At 34.4% G+C, this 16716-nt stretch overlaps 1 protein-coding gene across 2 annotated transcripts in view; it reads left to right on the plus strand.

The window, feature by feature from the left end:
* Positions 1-808: 808 nt before the first annotated feature.
* Positions 809-16716, plus strand: part of Sp1 (transcription factor Sp8) — a 100860-nt gene continuing 84952 nt past the window's right edge. The window contains exon 1 of one of the 2 annotated variants that reach the window (XM_069041961.1): positions 809-1066. The gene's annotated coding sequence lies outside the window, so the exon portion shown is untranslated. The remainder of the gene's footprint in view (positions 1067-16716) is intronic. The other variant, XM_069041960.1, reaches the window with a different exon arrangement.

Raw genomic sequence — 16716 nt, forward strand, 5'->3', positions numbered from 1 at the left:
TAGATATGAATTCTGTTGAACTCAGATATGAATTTTTTGCATTACATACTTATTTGATTTAATATTTAAAAAATCGTCAACAAAAACCGGATTTATAAAAACTGCACATTTCACATCGAAATCTTGGAATTCTAAAGTTGAAGAATCTTTGCCAAGACACGACTGGTGCGATCACACCAGTACATTATTGTCTTGCTCAATCAAGTGATATGAACGGATTATTTTCACGAAGTATTTATTTTACTTTCTCCAGACGTAAATACCAAATAGCAAGGCTCTTCTTTTATGGAATGTTAACTTATCAGCAATAAACTTTAATTGTTGACTATAACTCAACGCTCTTTCAAAACCACACTACCAACATAATTAAAACACTGGCTGGAAATGAATAAAATAAATTAACAATAAGAATAAGTATCAATCAGAATCTTAATTCGGAGATAATTGGATTTAGATCCAACTTAATTAACACTTTTGTTTGTTACGGTACAATAAATCTATTTATAAGGAACATTTTAGCAGCGGTGAATTATTTGTTTGACTGTTTTTCAATTGTTTAAAACAATATAATAGCCGCTATCGCGGTCGGCTGCGCCTTTAGCAGGTGCGTCCACCTACCGTCGGTCGCGGCAACCTCGCCGCTCGTTGGTCTTCGTCGGCCGCAGATGCCGCCACCTCCGACATAATTGAGGGTGCTATTAACTGGGCGGGTTTTACGGATGCATGGCCGCCCTGATAGAGGAGGGCAACGAAGGAAAATAAAACAAAAAAACGCAAATTATAGTGTGATATTTATGTATGCGCGGTGGGGTTGTGGAAGGCAGCAGGGGGAACGACGACGGCAAGTGGCGCTCGAATTAAGTCAGTTTCAATCAAATCACATGAATGTATGCATTGCGGTTTCTTATTGTTGTTATTGTTGTGATGGGGCAAGGGAGTGCGCGAGTTCTTCGTACGGCGTTGTGCTGCTGACTCTGGATTTTTCGGTGTCGTGTGGACCCCGACCGCCAACCTGGAGGAAGGACAGGACCGGGACAAGGGGCACGGCTCCCCCGAACTGCTAGCTGTAAGCTGACTGTCCCTTTGCTGCATTAATTATTCCTCCAGTGGAAACTACCTGTTTGCCGGTTCACTCTTTTCATAATTAATCATCGCGGCCCGCCAGTTCTGGGTATCTCTATTTAGACGGTTCGGAGGCTTTTTTTTTCTCTTCGTGTTGTTGGGGTTCGTGGACCGCCGAAAAAATTCAAACGAGCGTGCAATGTCATCCCCTCTTCCTGGTGGATTACGCACACTCATCATACACTCCTATTACGGTTCGGTTCCGACTGATGTAACACGGCTAAAGTGATAACGACAACTACATTTTTTATGATAATGGTGTGTATACGTCTAATGACGCTATTGTACAGTCGCGACTTGTTGTTTGACACACGATGAAACACCACTTTTTCAAATTCATGCCGCATCAGATTACTCTCCAGTGTCAACACATTTCAAACTCGACAAATACCAAGCAAACACTACATATTCTGAAACAACGAAAATTTCAATCTGTCACCTCAACCATGAACCAATTAAACCAGATTGAAATTGATTTCTTTTTTTTTAACGAACTGTCAATAGAGATATCAATCAAAATCCCAACCGACTCTTATACCTCATGGAAATAAAAAGTGCACTTACACTTAATACTTAATTCAATTTGGACTTGGTCCAGTCTGCTATTAATTAATCAGGAATACAAATTAATTTCATAAAAAATAATTAATCTGGCTCTGATTGCTGCTGCAAGCGCGAACAAAATATATCTACTTGTACTGCAATAACCAGTGTTTTATGCGGTTACGTTTACCGTCGGTTAATGCAACTCGTAGTCCGGTACAACTGCTTTGTTATGAATTAACCAGTTTAATGATTTTTTTTATGTAGAATAATATGTAATTACAGAATCTTCTCGAAGGACCACCATTTCCATAATGATATATCATTTGTTTTTTGTGGTTGTGACAAATCAAGACAGTTTATTGACTGACAAGATCTTGTCAAAGTAAAAGTTGCAGAAAAAAAACTGTTTTTATTTCTTTAAATTTAATTTTTGATGATTTAAATTAAGTGTACGATGTTTTAATGTCGGAAAAATTGAAGAAATTTGAAAAAGATCAAATTGTTTACATAGTTAAAATAAAAATAGTATTGTTTTCTGTTGTCACATGACTGAAGCTAAATATGTAATTGACTCTTCACTGTCAAAAACTATCACACATTCTAATCGTAACCTGTATCACAGCTGAGTGAACGTGGTGCTTAAAGGACAATCAGCATGTGATGTACTCACTGACACTGATGTTTCAATTCTCACATAAATTTCTTTTATATTACTGAATCACTGTTCACAACAATATTTTACAAAAAAATGTTGAACAAAATGAACGATACGTTTTTATTTTCAAGAGAATTGACTAAAGATATTGATAAGGCTGTCGAGTCTTGCAAGATTAACATTTTTGAAAGATTTATTTCCTAAGGAAACTTAAGAAAAAAATATTTTCAAACTTTATTTCATTTTTGATATTTTCTGTCATAAATTCCATTCTCAGGAATTATTTAAGGAATTCTCTAGGCTATGTTTGATGTTTGTGAAACTTTAGCCGTCGATACGTTACACTCTTCGTTTGTTGTCATCTGGGAGAAATTAAAGAAGCAGTTTGATAGTAGACTATGTGAAGTGGCAAGTTTATCGGAACGCACAGGATTTCAGCCATTCGTTGAAAAAATTTGACATTAAAATAATGAAACGCAGAAAGCAGTGTCTTGAATTGTGGTTAGATTCTTTTAAGCGTTTGGACGATAAAATGTCTTCATTCAAGAAAGTCACAGATCATTAACAACAGCAGAATGTTTTTTTACTACACCTATACAAGTTCGTAAAAATTCCACAAAAAATTATGCTCCACACTATGGTTTGTAGGAAGTGTTGAGAAATGTTTTGGCGGCATTTTCAAAAAAGACAAATTTCGGAGTTAATTTAAGAAGTGTGGGTAAGAATGAAAACTAACAAATACTTAGTAGTCTTTTGCAAGATAAAGTGTTTTTGCATATGATCTATCAAATTTCAAATTCAATAAAAACATATTTTGTTTCCGAGGGATTGCTATTCTGCTAATCCTCCCCAATGCGAACCACTTGAAGATTTCTTTCGGCCAGTCAGGTCTCTGCTGTTAAAGCTAGTGTGACACGATACTAAATTTCACAGAAAATTTTGTAAAAATGACAATCCTGATCCTGATCGTTCATTGGTCCTGATCAAGGGTTTCTCTCATTTCTAACAAATTTTCTACAAAATTTAGCATCGTGTCAAAGTAGCTTAAGACAAGATTGACAATCTCAAAGAAGTGAATAATTAAAATGTTGATTTAAGAAATGTTTCAATAAGATAAATCCAAGTAGTGAACAAACAGTGTATAGTTCTCTCAGAGCTGCAGCGATTTTATGGTAGGGTACCATTGTATAAACGTTAACAACACCACCAATAGGTTTAAACCGCAAGTACCACCCCTAATCGTAAATTCGTCCAAGTACTACCCTGTAAACTGACAGGTATAGAACGAAAATGATGATTGACAGGGGTCTGTTTATGTCGCTTATCGGCATCTCAACAGGCGTAATAATTACTATTGCCCTGCCATAAAATCGCTGCAGCTCTGGGAGAACTATACAGTTGGTTGCAAAAAAACGGGAAACGAAAATTTTCCTAATGTAAATTTGGTTTTGTCCATTTGTCAATTAATTGTCTCCTTGACAATACCTATCAAAAAAAATTTAAAATGTCATTGAATTTTAACGTTAATTCTAACCTATCTGTCGTAAGAAGGTTTCACACTATGCAAAAAATGTAAACATGTGTCAATTTTATTCTGACATTTCCCGTTTTTTTTGCAACCAACTGTATGAACATTATTATTATTATTTATATAAGGAATATACAGGGGCTAAAAGTTTTTTCATAATAAAGTATGAGTTGAGTGTTTTTTTATACCATTGTTTCCAGGTTTGGACCTGAGACAAATTCCTCCGAGAGACTGTTCTAACCATAATAAAAATGTAAATTAAATTAAATGTAAAATATAAATTCTTACATAAAATATGTAAATTATAAAGTTAGTGACTACATTGTAACAAGAAACTTCTTTATTATTGCCTATACCTAAGTAGAGGTGTTGGATTTTCTTATGGGCTGTGACCTTGAAAATATCTGCCGAAAGCGGAGCGATAAACCAGTGCCCAATCTGTAATTGAAAACTGAAAACGTGGAGTACTTTCAAATTCAAATACGTACAAATAGACGATGTTTTCCAGTCAATTTGTAGCGTCTACGTTAGGTCGATATTCGTCGTTTGCGCAGATATGGCTCATAGCCCATGAGAAAATCCAAGACCTCTACCTACTAATGAATTTTAAACAAAACTTTTCTCATCGCAAAGTTATTTCAGATTTTTAGTTTAGTTTTAGTTTAGTCACTCGCTTTTAACTTTTTCTGGGATGGGCACTCTCCAATATAATGAAGCTATTTTTTTAATTGAGACAGGTATTAATTCTCTTTAACGTGGAGCTCAAACAAAAAATTTCATCTATAGAAAGCATTTAATTCGTTTATAAAACTTTCAATTTGTTAAGGATGTTTTTTTAATACTTTCTTCGATAATTAGGAAAATTTAAATTTTTTAAATTAATATTAAAAATAGAAATTAAGTACAAGATCATCGTCTCAAGTTAGTTCAAATTTAGGTTTTTTTCAGAACATAAAATTAATACATATAACCGTCGATTTATAAAATAAGAGACTTGTTTTAATTCTTTATACCTTTGACTGACAATTCTATCCAAACGCACTGTACATAATTTGTATTTATTTATTTTGATTCGTTACTTATTCCACGAGCTGCAGGCATTATCCGACACATTCTCAGCCTGACCAGAATGATCAATTTTTTAATAATTTCGCACATTAACTTCAATTACATGGTTTAAGCCTAATGGTCACTTTAAAAACAGCGTTTATTGCAAAATGGCATAATTCTGGAACAGCTGTATGTGCGACGAAATTAAGTCGAAACCATGCTACGACACGATGGCTGATAAGAATCGTTAAACCAACATTTAATATTTAGGTCAATTTTATTCTTGAAAGCGTTCAATTATAACGGAAAAAATAATGCAATATTTGATTAAGCATTTAAAAGCTTGTTACGTGTGGGTGCAAAAAGTAGATCTAATTTTTGACATCTGACATTTACATTAATTGATATTGTTGTCGTCTGTAGAAATATCCTTGACGTGTCTTTTGAAAGTTACATTTTCGTCAGTGCAGTCAACAAATTAAATGACAAAAAATCCTAGGACCGTTGAAATGCAAAAGGTGTCAAAACACGTCTATGCAGATGGGTGCGTGCTGCAGCACGTTGAAACCATATAATTACGACCACATTTTGGTCGACTTGATCGAGATTGAATTTTTTTACCGAAACAAGAACGTTGCTCGCACCGGTGTAAAAAATGTACTTACTTTCGATTTCGCATTAAACTTTTGCCATCCTAGATGTAGACTGGGTCGGATAATAGTTCAGGTGCATAACATGTAGAACGATAATTGCGGCGCAAATTACAGCGGCCTGGGTGTCGTCGGCAAGGTGCAATTCCCCGACGGTTAGGAGTGAAAAGGAAATAATTAAATAATTACCAAAGAAAAAAATTGTAAAAGCGCCACAGATGATATCTCGCGTAATTAATCATAGTTTGTCTATTTAACGCGCGTTTACGTGCATTGTTTCGATCAGTCACCTTCATGTTTCGAGCCATCACTTTTGATTAATATCCCGTCGACAATAAATATTTCCGTGTGCACTGATACAATCAATCAAATCCATCCGAATCAAGCTCTCAACAAATCACGTCGCGCCATCTGATGCAGATGAGTGCGGTCGACATTCGGATACATATCTCATTAATCCAATAAACATGATCGAGTGTGCCGGGATTAATTGACAATAGACGATCGTTGCGGTAGTGGAGTCCCGCAGAGAGGCCGGCTGCTTGACGCGCGCCGACAGCACCAGAACCAAAGGCGCTACTCTCCACGAAAAGTTTGGCAAGGACCACCATCTAGAACTCACATTAGGCTAAAGTGTTGCAGGAAGTGACATCCGCTCATTTTTCCCAAGTAATAACAATAATAATAGTAATAATGTGTCCCTATTATCACACCGATCAGTGAAGTTAAGCATTGTCGAGAGTGGCCAGGGTTTGGATGGGTGACCGCTGGATGTTGTACCCGCAGCCAAGTAAATGAAATAAAATCGTGTTGCAAAGGAATTATAATTACTTCATGGAAATATTTGTACAGATAAATAACTCCGGCCTCGATGCCGTGCCCCTTTTTTATTAATAACAATATCTTCTAGTACCATTTTTTGAAGAAAATCTATTCAAGTGAATCATCCGGGTGAAATTTGAACAAGCGCTGCAAGGGATGCATAATTGCATGTTGTTTTCGTCTTGTAATTATTATAATTGGTCGTGTTTACAAGCGATTCTGTGTTTATTTTTCGAAAAAAAAAGTACTCGTGGAGTCGCATTACGATATTGTATGCTAATGGATCTTTTTTTGTCAAAGGAAATGTGAAGGTACAGTTTTAAATGCACAGGTGTTGCACTACACCTACGTACGTGTTCATATCGAAAACATTTTCTTGTAATTGTATCGATAGTTTCGCTAATAGCTGCTGGTGCGAATAATTAGTACCGACTACGTCATTCAGGCAGTAGTACTGAGTTCTTTGCTTTTTCGTTTATATTATACAAATGTTCTTTTGTATTTAGGTGCATAAGAGGGAAAGACAGTGTTGGTGTAATTAGTGAGATGTTTACGTTCTTGCAGTGTTCTGCTTCGCTGAAAGATTTACGATCGTCTACCCCACAGTCACTTAAAGTGGTAAAATACCACCTGAGTCCAGTGTGTAGAATTTTAAATGATTAAAAAAAATGCAGTTGATGGTTTAATGTACAGCGCGAGTAAGGAATAAAATTCCTTAAATTTATGTCGTATATTTCTGGCAACAATTCCAAGAGAAGTGGTCATCTTCTGGTGCAAATTACACTTTTTTGTTCCACGCAGTGGCAGCGCACGGGGGCAATTCACCTTGTATACCTTGTATACACTAGTATATCGGACGTTCAAATGAAATCCTGGGCTGGGAAGGCGTTGGAAACCTTCAATTGTTTTGTTTGTAAGTTGACAGTTGTAATTAGAGCATGTTGACAGCCAACCTAAAATTTATAAACAAAAAATCTTTCTGTTTTTTCTTTCTTGCAATGTTTTACGTTAAAAAGAGAATAACTGACGATTCCTATTCTCGAAGTAAACATCCAAACATGTTCAATTCTGTGCCGATTAAACAAAAACAAATGTCATTCATGTCAAACGGCGGGAAATTCAAACAATCTTACTTTTTTCAACGCCTACTCAGCCCAGGTTTTCATGTGAACACATTTTTTTTCATTAGTGGGATGCTGAACCGCACGAGCCATAGGCGAGTGCGGCAATGCCATGAGTTAAAAAAAAAACATTATAGAAGTTTATTAAAGGTTTAAAAATATTTGATGTAACAAAATGTAGTTGTCTAGTGAATTTTTAATTAGGTTTTGTGCCTCAACAAATTGGTTGTAAATGGCCAATGACCAAGAATTGTTAAAAGTCGTAAGATAAGTACAGTTTACAATGAATCATTGTGATTCTTAAATCAATAGAAAGTATGTTGGTATGAATATGTAAATGAGTGTATACAATTGACGCACCTTTGGTACAAATGAGTGACTTGGTAATAAATCTTAATTCGTCATTCAAGACTCAGATCATTGTTTACCCAGCTTTTTTACCCGCCTTTTTATAGCGGTAATTTTAAACTCATTTGGTCAGGTGGTTATTGTAACATAATGCAGCAAGTGTAAATGCAAATGTTGCTTAAATTGTAATTTGCTTGAGACTCTTTCCCTTTTACTATCTTTACGTTGTAGTTACGGCCAACGAACCGCTTTTTTAGCAATATGAAATAAATTTCTTGTCAAAAAGTAGAAGGTCCGCTAAATGTCTACCAGTTGTAAATTTTGGAAGTTTCGAAAGAAAATAAATAATGTGCCAAAATAAAAAGCGTGTTGTAATTTAGAGAAACCTAAATCGTAGGAAATATGAAAAATTAACAATTTGTTATTTAGTGTTGTAAATTATGTTGTTAGTAAATATTTTGAACGTTCTGAGTAGGTTTAGGTTGTTAATTTAGATCTAGTAGAATTCATCTTCCTGAAAACCTCTTTATATCTTAAGTTTTTCTTTTTATTCTATTTATTACATATTTATTCCATAAATAAATATCTTCATGAATTAAAAAATATATGAAAATACATCTCAAGTTATTTATAAAGTTAGATTTTCTCATTTTACTCCAAAAAATCTGATTCAGTTGGACATAAAAAAATTGCAAAACTTAATCATTACAGCTTGCTGCTTTTCCGAAAACTATAAACATTTTTCTAACAGTTAAGTAAGGGCAAGCTTCTTTTTCTCAAATAAAAGTACTACTTTATGCACTCGTTGCAAAATAGTTATTTACGAACCGAGTGCGAGAAGACATGAGCGCATTATTTGAGGCACGAGCGACTAAGGAGCGAGTGCTTCATTTGCGCGAATGTGCTGAATACGTCTTCGCGCATCAAAGTTTGTACAATTTTTTTGAAACAAACATTATGTCATGTCTGATTTGTCGTGTACCATTTGTGAATAAATGGCGCTTGCCCATGCGCTGGCCAAAGTGTCAATTGAATTATATCTAGCGATTTATTTTCACTCTTTTGAAATTTTTAGATTGTTCAAAAAGGCGAATGCTTTTTGGATGATTTTGAAGCACTAGTGCGGGAAATCTACGTTCGCGTCAGTTCAAAAACATTTATTTGATTTTTCTGGATGCGCTATAGATGCAGCACCGCGCTCATAATTTTCTGTTCTTACCGCTTCACTAAAATGTATCGATTATGTACAGTGTGTTTTAATACAACGGAGTATTTGTATTGATCAAGGTGAATTGGTATCAGTAAAAAGTGCCATCACAAAAGTTCTTCGAAATTATCCACGGCGTTAATGACAGCCGATAATTAGGAAATGGAAGAATGATGGATAATGGATTATCCGTGGGTTTCCAAGAACGGAAATTCGACCCGACCACCGAGCCTCCACGTTAAAATTACAAGTTAAAAGAGTCGAATTCACAATAAATTTTATTCCGTTGATGAGTTCGGCATTTTTAATTATGGGAATCGGAGGCACTTGTTAATTAAAGAAGCTCTACGATAATTTATTAGTTTGAAAACTCTTCCAGTACCACACGACCCGTACATCTCTTCGCCGAAAGGTCTTCGACTCCGTTCCTCCAGTTCACGGCTTCTCCGACATGTCTGAAAAAAAGCCCAATAAAAATTTTCACCGATTAGTTTACACGCTATACCGGGATATTTCTATCTAAATGAGGATCAAGGTAGCCGAGGATGGAGTCGAGGTATGGTTCGAAAACTCGTTCGGCGGTTCTTTGGCGGGACAAAATTGCTTTCTGCTTTAGCTCGAGCGCGCACTTTATAAAGGCAGTATCACGTACTCTGCATTTTTATCGATCATCTTTTTGATTATTATCGATAATTAGCTCTACCTTGAACTTAGTTTGATTAGAAAACGTGTTCGGAGAGGTAAATTCAGCTTTTTTTTTGGTGCGGTGGGTGCCGTCGTCAAATTGCGCCGTGATTATTTTAATTACGGAAAAACCGCTCCACTGGCCGGGTTTATTTGGGTGAGAGTGATGCGCAAATGCGGATCTTTATTGTTATTACTGCAGAAACGACTCCGATGGGACGTTACAGAGACTACAAGCAATAACGTCTTCATCAGACGTCGTTTAGATATCGCGGAGCCAAGAATGCGCCCCCTCGCGTACATTGCCGCTACTGGAAATGGGTGACATTCGCAACGTCAAGTTTTGTCCCTAAAGACATGTCAAAGTTATTCAGCACAACAGAATTGGGAAAATGACTGTTTAATATTTACAATCTCTTAACGAATCTACTTTTACGACAAACATTCTTACATTCACTGGAATTGCTTCATTATCTAGAAGCAACTGTTCCATTTCATCTTCTCTATTTCGCTTTAGATCAACGGTTGGTAATAAAAATTAGATCTACCTCCAAAATATAGATATTATTTAATTGCATTTGGTAAATAATAAAATCCCATTTATAATGCATTAACTAGAGTCATGTCCAAAATGATTTTATCAATTGCAGTAAATTCTGTCAAATCCGAAAGACCCCATCAAATCTGTTCAGTAATGTTTTAGTTATAAGCGCACGAGGGATACATATATGTATACAAATTTTGCCCCTTATAATTATACTTAACAAATTATGATTACTAGATCGTGAGTTATTCTCCCCGTTTCTTCCTTGAGACATTTTGGGGCTCAATTACTGTACGTTATAAAAAAAGTAGATAAGAGAAAATATCAAACTAACAACGATTAACGGGACGCGATAAATTTTCATTATGTATAATTAAAGAAAACAATGAAACAATGTAAATGTTATCGGCACGCTATGAAGTTTAAGCGTCTAGGAAATGCCTAGGCACTTTATAAAATGCCTAGGACTTTTAGGCAACGCTTGAAAATAATAATTTATTTTATACTTATCATATAGATATTTTGTAAAACCCCCACAAATAATGTTATAAAATGTGCTAAATGCTCTTAATTTGTTTTAAATAATTTCCCTACGCATTCTACCAGGTTCTTCATTATTTCGTTTTTTAATAAAATTTTAATAAAACGAAACTTTATTTTACATTTTTTATTTTAATTGTAGGTAGGTACCTATAGCCATGTAAAAATTAAACGAACAGTTACAAAACACTAATGAAAAATGCTGCGATAAAATATAATTTGTAATTTATCTTTGTTACAACTTTTGTAAGTATGCTTTTAAATTGATAATCCCAAAATAACATTTTATTGCCATAATAATTCGGGTGCAACCAGTTCCTTGGCATGCATTATTTATGCTGCATATCGTTTACTACTATGTGTATTAAATATACGTACACTCGTATTATAATTATATTAAAAAAATTAAAAAAATGGAAGTTGATTGCTCATCGATATCTGTCGTTACTAACAAAGTGACCCAACAGATTATTCTTCGCAACTGAAATAACCTAATTCCCAATAATATCCCAAAACCTATTCCTTCTATTTATGAAAAACCAACCTATTTTTGATTTTCTTTATGATTTTTCAAAGCAAAAACTATCGTTTCAAGCGACTCTTGATGTCAAGATATCAAATTTGGATCTTTTCAGTTTCTAACTTAATAAACAATAATATTGTTGGTTTTATTTCGCTTGAGAAAGTAGAAGTGTTTCAGATAAAATGTTCTAATTGACTGCAAAAAAGTAAATGCTATTAGCAAAATCTGTGAGATTGGAGACAATCGAGGAAGAAAAAGATAAAAAATACTGGGGTATTTGAAATAGAAAGGAAAAGAAACAAAAGAGAAGAAACTGAAGTAAAGAGAGAAGAAAGAAACAGGTGTTTGAAGTTGAAAAGGGAAATGTGGTTCCGGCGCCACATGTTTATACCAATTAAGAAGTACATATGTATTTACATGAGTTTAAAAGAATTTATATACTGACGTTTTATTGTTTTCTCGGTGCAAAATTTTAATTAAATGGACCTATTTCTAATTTTAGAAATTAAAAAAAAATCACAGCTGCCTTAAGTGCCACCAAAGAAATGTTTTCAAATGAAAAAAGTCAATGAGACATGTCTGAATTTTTCTTTTTTTATGTACAGTGTACTCTCTCTTTGCGGATACTCCTCATAAGCGGACATCTCCCTTAAACGGACACTTTTTGAGGGACCGACAAAACATGTATGGCTTTGCTAATAAAATTTTTCCTCTTAAGCGGACTCTCTATTAACCGGACATGGACACTCAATTTCGGTGTTTAACGTCTCACGAACCTCTCTTATGCGGACAGTCAGTGTTGTAAAAATGTAAAAACATCGGGATTTCCCCTGAACTCTGCTGACGGGTGGAAACGGAACGATCTAAGAACTGCCTGCAGTAGTTTTACTCGACGAAGCAAACATGTCGCAACCAAAAAAAAAAACGCATTCTTACACTTAAAGAAAAAAAAATGTATGTAGTTGAATTTTATGACAAGCAAAAAGATAGTGTTCGTGCTCTAGCCGGTAAATTTCAAATTGGGAAAACACAGACGACGAACATTATAAGCAAAAGGGTGAATTTTTACAGAAGTGGAATTCCAATGAGTACGTCACAGAAAAACCAGTTTTTTTTTTCAAAACGAAAGGATTTAACATCGACAAATTCACTTATAAATGCTTTGTAAAAGCAAGAAACAAAAATATTCCCTTGTCAGGACCGTCTAATAAGATCAAAGGTGAAAGAAGTTGCATTACCAAAATTTTCTGTTTCATTTTCATCATAGTCACTGACCAAAGACAAATTATAATACACATCATATGTATTACATATTAAGAAAAAATTCCTCTTAAACGGACACCTCTATTAAATGGACACCGCGGCTGTCCGCTTAAGAGAGAGTATACTGTAATGTGTTTGGTATACTTAAAATAATAATAAAGAGAATAGGATAATATTTTTTTCCAACATCGATTATGAAAATGATACTTTCATCACTCAATTTAGTGAGGAAAATAGGCGTTTGCATCACTAGTGAGGAAAATGGAGAAAGTAAACTCACTAGTGAGGAAAATTTATTTAACAATCTACTACATTAACAATCTACTATCTACTTATTAATATAAAAATTTAAAACACTGTTATTTGCATTAATTGAAACTCCAGATCCGGAAAATTCAAAAAATAGGGGAGTAAAATAATTATAAAGAAATTTAAAATTGAGACTCATTTTCATAAGCGATGTTGGAAAAAATAGTATACACAATTCGTGATCAAAGTGCGATTTTTCAACTCGCAATACTATCCTCACTCGCTGGCGCTCGAGAGTATATCATGTATTGCTCGTTGAAAAATCAGGCACTTTCATCACTTATAGTGTAATATACTATAAACCTTATTACGAAATAGTCTTTTTTCCAATTTTTTTTATTTCCATGTAAGTACCTAAACTATTTTTTGGGGTACCAAAACATAGGGCCTATAGTCGTGTACGATGTGCAAACGTTATATTTATTTATTTGGAAGAAAGTGAAAATGAATGAACTGTGACCAAAAGAAAAAATGTTGTGTTGAAACTTCAAAGCCCAGAAAATTAAATAATAAGCATTTATTATTAAGTATTCTTTGTGCGAACTTCCAAAATTGGAAAACTTTCAAGATCTGAAACTTTTTGGGAGTTCTCAAGTATGACAGGTCGCAAAAAATGTTCATTGAAGACATCGTAAAAGTATCTAATGTGATTCTGACAAAACTAGACAGCATACCTGAACAAGAAATCACTCTATAAAATGTATTGCTTTGAAGGCGCTTGCAGTACATACAGGGTGCGTCCTAAAAAACGCCGCAAGCCATATCTCCGTTATTTATGGCTCGATTTAAATAAAACAAAAACTAAAATAAATCACTTTAAAAGCGTTATAAGCACAACATAGACTTTTTTTTCAAAAAGTCATTCAAGGTAAGACGATAGTCAACTTTGTTTTTTCAAATAGCTTGGTATATTTTTTTTTACCCATTTTGAAAAAGATTATTTTTCTGAATCTAATGATATGCCACATGTTAGAATGCATTTAACAGTAACCGCGAAAATAAATTAATAAAGCATTATTGGAAATTGTTTCTCCAAAAAAAATCAGGTTACTATGGAAAACAATCCTAAACGCGATAGCAATACTTTCTGAAGAACAGAACAAAAAATAATGTGACAGAATGTGTAATAAATATTGTTTTCCATAGTACCCTGATTTTTTTTTTAAGAAAAAGTTACAATAATGAGTGAATAATTTTTTAATTTTTTATTTATTTATTTTCTCGGTTACTATTAAGCGCATCCTAGAATGCGGCATATCGTTGGATCCCGAAAAATAATCTCTTTCAAAATCGGAATAAAAAAATATACCAAGCTATTTGAAAAAACAAAGTTTACTATCATCTGACCTTGAATGATTTTTTAAAAAAACACTAATCTATGTTGTGCTTATAGTGTTTTTAAAGTGATTTATTCGAGTTTTTGTTTTATTTAAATCGAGCCATAAATAACTGAGATATGGCTTGCGGCGTTTTTTAGGACGCACCCTGTATACCACACTTTTGCCATGATTGTGTACCTATTGACAAATAACGACTGCAAAACCAAAGGATTAAAGAAGCTTTTTACGACAAAAACCATTGGTGATCGAAGAAAAATCAGTGAATTCCATCCAGCACAGCACCTTCTAAATAAATAAATAAAATGATACAAATATGTAGATCTATCATTTAGATTTTTAGATGTTCAAAAAATGTCCATTTTCAAATATTCAAAAAGGATACTATAAGGTATCTCGAAAAGTTCTTAAAAGTTTCAAAATTTAAGAAATCGATATTCGAGACCCAGTTCCACATATTTTAGAAAAAAGGTACCACGGTATTTTGGAGGGTTCTTAAGAGTGGAATTCAAAAAATTCGAAATTTTATTCAGATATGAAGATATGAAGACTTTCAAAATTCAAAAATTCGAAAGTCGAGCCAGTTCCACTACATTTTGGAAAAAGATCTATTTCGAGGAATGGTTGAGTTTCAAAACACTTTGTAAAAAAGGTATTACCTAAGGTATTTTGAAGAGTTTCAACATTCAATAAATCCAAAATTCAAGTCAGTTCCAAACACTTTGGAAAAAACGATTCGAGGAATTCTTGATTTTCAAAATTTACAAAAATCCAAAATACAAGACTCGGTTACAAACACTTTGCTTTGTGTAATTAGTTAGTTACTCGTCAGATTACAGTACTATGGCACTATCTATTTATAAAATCGTCTCAAAATCTTTTACTTTGCAAAATCCAGAAACTGCCGTTTACCTAATTATATTCTGCTGGGATTACCTAAAGAAAACGCTGCGTAATAGCAATAATTTATATTTTTTCGCGATATAAATATCAGAGAGGATGAAGAAGTAACGGTCGAGGTGGCAATCAGTCAGTACCGTAAGTACCGTCAGAATTTTTGCCATGGCGAATATTTCCGAAGCTGCAGCGTCCGATCTCGGAACGCGGTTGTCGTTTTTGCCGGTAATCAATATGTTTTTATCCGGTTAAGCATAATAATCAAAACAATGCTGACAACCTCCTCCACGTAAACATTATTTCCATCACCGGCCGTAATAACATAATCGAGTTCGAGGTAAAGCAGACCTCATTACGACCAGTACTCTATTCTATCCGACAACTGCTTTAAGTGCACAGTAAACAATTATTTGCACGGCATATGGTAACGTGTTGGTGGTTTTAACCACAAATTTGCGTGCCGAACAGGCCGGGGAGGAAGTCGGGACGTTTATCAATTTGCCCAAGAACTCTCGGCTTATTGCCCTTGTACGCTATCAGCAGATATTCACGATAAGCCGGTTTTTGTCGTGCTCTCGACAAAGGTGAAGAGTTTTGCATCGCCAGAGGAGCCCGAAGGCTCGTGTGATCTCCACCCACGAAGACTTATCGACGAGTATCTCAGGAATTTTTTAATGTCGCTATTATTGAGTCCGGTACAACACATTGTCTGGGACCGTGCCTTAAACGTGTTCTTTTGTATTTATTACACCGACTTTGTGAATAATTTTACCATCTCTCTTTTATTTTGAATTATTGATTAAGTATGTTAAATATTATGATCGAAGACGTGACGTAATGTTGCGCAGGAATATGCGGCCGGCTTTATCGAAAATTGAAATCTCTTAGATGCTGGCTATTTTATTAATAGCTTGTCTTAGTAGGCTCAAAAATTTTAATTAAACACCGAGTCAAAGGTCGCAGGAATTCCATTCGAGCCACCGCTTTTTCCGAAATTTGCCACGCTGGAAATATTTTCTTACGCGGGACGGATCTAATACGGCCACCTCCTACATTATCTGGCTTCGCCATCGACATAATTGTTATTAGATGAAAATTGCCGCGATTTTTATAAGACCATAAAATATAATTAAGTTTTTAATTGCCATCTCAAAAATATTACGCCGCGTATGTAGATTAACCCAAGCTTAATAAAAATAACAGCTCTATTTGGGAACGCACAACAAACTAACTACATAATTCTCAATTTGCTCTATCTCTAATTCACATTTATTTATTCATGTTCTTCTTCTCTTAATCTCTCACTTTAATTAATGTTGCTTACTACATTTTTCTACATTATGCCACGCAATTTTTATTATTACGTCCTTAAAATTCATTAATTCATCCTTTTTAATGTGGATCATTTGTCTAATTGCCATTTTATGCAATTTTTATAAAATTATTCTTTTTCATTCCGTGTTTTACTTTTATTTACCAATTAACTTAACAATCCTGAGGGCGCTAATCACATTCTTTTTACAATATAAAAAATTACACGGATTTTAATAACACACCCAATTATCTAACT

The sequence above is a fragment of the Tenebrio molitor genome, chromosome 3, assembly GCF_963966145.1.
Source record: "Tenebrio molitor chromosome 3, icTenMoli1.1, whole genome shotgun sequence".
Taxonomy (NCBI): Eukaryota; Metazoa; Arthropoda; class Insecta; order Coleoptera; family Tenebrionidae; genus Tenebrio; species Tenebrio molitor.